Source organism: Brassica napus, unplaced genomic scaffold (assembly GCF_020379485.1).
Source record: "Brassica napus cultivar Da-Ae unplaced genomic scaffold, Da-Ae ScsIHWf_193;HRSCAF=342, whole genome shotgun sequence".
Taxonomy (NCBI): Eukaryota; Viridiplantae; Streptophyta; class Magnoliopsida; order Brassicales; family Brassicaceae; genus Brassica; species Brassica napus.
In genome coordinates, this window is record NW_026015355.1 from 117501 (window position 1) to 122500 (window position 5000).

The following is a 5000-nucleotide window of genomic DNA, read 5'->3' on the forward strand; positions in this document are numbered from 1 at the left end:
ATCTGATCATGGTTGAGTATGGACGACCTGACCTCTGATGATGGTTCAAGGTGTCGGTCCTAACCTGATTAATGAATGCATCGGTTGGTATGAACAAATCATATCTGTTGTCTGGGTTAAGTCCCAAGGCCGGTCAGGCCAGATGATGACTCATCAGTTCCAAGTCATGTGAGGATGGTTGGTTGATTGACTTAGGATCTCATGAGCTTTGTCAGTCCAGAAGATGGACTTGGTACTATTGCCTATAAGGCAAAAGGATTTCGGATTGTGCATGAGCCGAGATAGGCCAAATACATACCCTTATCCTTTCAAAGACTTCTCAAAGGTTACTTATGTCGGTGGGGATGGTTGGTTGAATGACTAAGTACCTAGGGGAGCTGTTTGATGCAGGAGTCAAGATAAGGACCTTAAGTAAGATCATTGAGTGATCGTGGTCCAGCTGTTAAGCAAGAGCGATTCGAGTCAATGGAGGACCGATGAGCTAATAAGCTCCGTAGATGTGGCAAAGGTATGATCTAGCATTTACTTATGTAGATCTAGATAGAATGGTTTAGGGGAATGGAACCTCAGAATCGTATGGCTTGGTTTGGGTTTAGGATTGACCTTTAAGCTAATTGGTAGTTGAGTAAACTGGCCAAGGCTAAGGTGATTCGACCGGACAAGTGTTAGATTGGTTTTAGACCAATGGTTAACTAGAGAATAATCCGCTGCGTATCTGTTGAAAGGATCTAGGCTATTAATGACTAGGGAAGTCTTTAGCTAAGATCTAAGTTAGCCCTCGCCTTTAGGCGATATTATAAATAAAGGGCAAAAATTAAGAGGTTCGGCCAGGAAGTGGACCGAGCGACGTGAGGCATCGACCGCGGCCTAGGCGGCCGGGATCGGGTCTTACAAGTTGGTATCAGAGCATGCTTGATCCTGTTTAGGACAACGCTCTAAGATGTTGAGTTCCAAACCGAATTTATTTCCAAAAACTATGATGACTATGGAACCTTAGTTGGGGTGAGCCGAGAAAGAGTTGAGGTAAGCTAGGGTATCATGCTTGTGAATGTGAAAGTTCTAAGATGAACCGGCTTAGCCAAGATACATTCTCCAAGGGCAAGATCCTAAAAACAGAAAGGTTGGTCGATCTAGTTATTAAGAAGTAATAGACGGGTTGGAAGGGATGGAAGCAATGCAAAACTTGTTTATGGATTACCTGGACAAGGGAAGTAACATGGACCAGAGAGTGGCTTAGTTGAAATAAACGTGCAGCACTCTACTGAAGTTAAGTGTTATCCCTTGATGGCCGTTCATAATAAGTAAAGCATATGCAATGTTAAATCTGACTCAAAGGAGACACTACATGACCAGTACACGAGTGGACTTGTGATCAGATGGATCAGCTAGGACTCGGTATAGGTCAAGGTAGGTTTCCTTAGATCTAGTTGGATGGAATGAATCAATTCCAATCTGAATCCGTCCAAAGAAAGAATTGAGGAAACTCAGGGTGTTCGTTCCAATCATTGGAAGAACATGATGTTAAGTATCTTAGTATGATGGGGATTGAGGTATATTATAATTTCTGTTGTGAATGGTGTCAGCATTCGCAATAGTAAGACGCTTTGGAGAATGGTATGGGACATTTTCCAAATGTGTGATTAAACCGAAATGCTACTCATCTAGGTACCCACTGGAAGTGAAACGGGTGGCTTTGTTGGAGTCTAACTTGGCTGAAGAAGCTAAGCTTAAGGCTAAGCCACAGTCTGGCCCATCGGGCAAGACTAATGATAAAAAGAGAAAATGGGACCAGGTGGACGGAGGTAAGACCTCTGGTTGCCAACCTGCATGTTCCAAATGTGGACGGAACCATACCGGTGAGTGCTGGAAGGCCAAGGGGGCTTGTGTTCGTTGTGGCAGCATGGACCATGGGGTTCAGAACTGTCCTCGACAGAACCCGTCTGGTAGAAGCGGCCAGATGACTTGTTTCCATTGTGGCCAGCAAGGACATTTCCAATCGAAGTGTCCCAAGCTGCAAGGAAGTCAGGGGAAGGGCCGTGGAGACACAGGCAAGGCGTCCCAAGGCAAACCAACCACAACACCAAGGGTGTATGAACTGTCACGAGACGATGGAGCTTTCGGATCTTTTGATTCGATCTCTAGCAATCTCTAAATTTATCTTTTTACATTCAAGTAGTAATGCTTGGTCTGGAACCTAGAATTGTCTAGGGGATTCTGATGGGGGTCTCTGATAGGAACCCTCATGATTGGTGGTGTAAAAACCCACGTACTTTCCGACGCAGGGCTACACATAGGTTTTGTGAGTCCGGGACTGGTCGGAAAGGGTCTGTTCTGTCTGTACGCTGGTGATAATTTTGGGATAGTGAGGGCAGCCGGTGGGCAAGCCAGGAACTCACTAGGTCTCATGTCGAATATCCCAGTGCAGATCCAGGGAAAGGTCTTCCCTGTGAATCTGGTCTGTGTCCACCTAAAGAATCACGAGATGATCCTAGGTATGGACTGGTTGGGAAAGTATCGGGCCACTCTCGATTGCCATAGAGGTCGTGTGCAATTGGAGACTGGGCTTCGACCGATCCAGTACCAATGTCTGTGTCCGGCTCAAGAGAAAGTAGTGGTTTCAGCAGTTCGAGCGATTCGGATGTTGGAACAGGGTTGTCAGTCCTTTTTGGCTACAATTACAACTACAGAGCCGGGCAGTTCTGTCTGTCTGAAAGACCTTTCAGAGGATTCGTTGGTGTCGAAGTTCCCAGATGTGTTCCAGGTACCTCAGGGTGTCCCCCCTGATAGGTCGGATCCATTTATGATTGAACTAGAGCCAGGGACAGCTCCGCTGTCCTAGAGTCCGTTTCTGTCGGCTCCGGCCGAGATGGCAGGGCCGAAATTGACCATGTCCGAGAGAGGACCATGGTCGCAGTACAACCAAGTCGGAGTTTGACCTAAGGTTGAGAATGATCAAGTCCAGTAATGGACGAGGATCAGGCCACGACCTATTCGGAGATGGACCTATGGTCGGGGTGAAACGGTCGAGTCCCTGAGTGGACCATGACCGGAATACGATCACGTCCGTAAATGGACCAGGATCGAATTATGACAAAGTCCAGTGAAGGACAGAAGTCAAGTCTGAGGCGTTTTTAGTCTGGAGGGACTAAGATCGCAATGTGGCCAAGCCTGAAAAGGTTGTGGCCGGTTAAGGGATGATCCATTACGTTGTGGCTGAGGTCATGAACCTTATTGTCCATGAAGGACAAAAGAACCATAACAATCTGTTAGGACTTGTTGTAGGACGAGCAGCCTAAAGATTGGAACAAGTTCGTGAGGACTTGACTGGTACATCGAAGTGGTCATTTGGTGGTTTTGAATCAAGCTTGTTCTATTCTCTGATCAAGACTAGAATAAGTTTGGTTGTAATATTTTGTCTTGGGACAAGGTATAATCATCACCGGATTCGAGGACGAATCCATTACAAGTGGGGGAGACTTGTAACGCCCCCAATCCTGGAAAGGATTGTTGGGACAGCCATGGTTCGAGGAAACGTACTAGCCAGTCTTAGGACATCAAGGCAAGCGTTCCATGGTCGAGAAAGAAGGTTAAGGACATAAGGAAACTTAGACTTAACCTTATAAGAGCAAAGAGACAGCTAAGACGAGTAAGACGGTAGCTGGACGAGATAGAGAAGTAGCTCGACCAGCTTAACGAAGCTAAGTTGAGTTCACTCCAGCTCAGCCACTACTAAGTCAGCTCCACTAGCTGGACTACTAGCTCACTCAGCTGAGGCAGCTGGGAGTCAGCTCATCTCAGCTAGACGGACTGTTCGGGTTTTAGGCCGATGGTCCGGGTCCGGGTCAGTGGCGGGCTGTGAGGTCCGGCCATGAGGCCATGGGCTGTTGGGTCCTTGGACAAGGCCGTGGGCTAAGTCCAGGAGTCTTGGGGCGTGGGTTGGGCTTATGACCGACCCCAAACCCAATCAGAAAGGGCGAAGGGATGCAAGTGGCCGAAAGGGGACAACCCTTGGCCGATGGTGCCCATTCGCTAGCAAGTCGTGCCTGTTCGTGGGGCAAGACTTACCCCCTCGTTTTCTATAAATATGGGGCCTCTCCTGTCGATTTCATTATCCAATTCCAGAGTAAAATACTCATGGAAAAACGTAGAGAGAGAGAGAGAGAGTTCTGGCCAAGAGATCGGCCGGAAAAGGGCCGGTCGTGGTGGTTTAGTATCTCCGGCAAGGAGAACGGTTTAGGAGAGAGGAGGCCGTGTGGTTATGGATACCCAAGGCATAGAGAAAGGTCTGGAGAAGGACTCCAACCCCGTGGTTCAGTCAGATAGGGTCAGTGGGGTAACCACCCACTCATCGGCTAAGACCATCGGACAGTCCGAACCGGTCTAGCCATGGGCGTTTGGATTGTGTCCTATTCTTCTTATTCTTTTCATCTAGTTCTTCTTCTACTCCTTCTGTACATTGGCGTGGCCTTGTTGATGTGTTGGGATTGGTTATAACCGTGGTTCTGGTTGAGTAATGCGGTCGCGGTCCATAACCGACGAGTTAGGCGCGCGCATGGTCTAAACCGGCCTCAGGTGATCCGATTGGATAGGGGCGGTTCTGTTCTGTTCTGAACGGTTGCAACCCTTCCCTGAACAGTCACAATGGTTCATGACTTGTGTAGGTTAAGGCGTGGTCCTTTGGCCATAGGCCGGACACACGCACGGACCAGACAGTCCATACGGACGGTTAGGTCGAACGGTTGGAACATCTGAATGGGTGCGAGTTGCCAAGGGTCATGACTTGCCAAGAGGCACGTGTGTCCAAAGGGTACTAGTTCCCAAAGGGTGTGAGTTCCAAACGGTGCCATTGGTTCAAGGCTTAGGCCGAACCAAGTGGACAGTCCGCGGCTGCATAGTCGAACGGACGGACGGTTAGTTTAACCGGAGTGTTGTGTCGCAAGGTCTGATTGGTTGCAAGGCAATCCGGTTTGGTCTTGGGCCTTACTCTGTGGTATGGATCC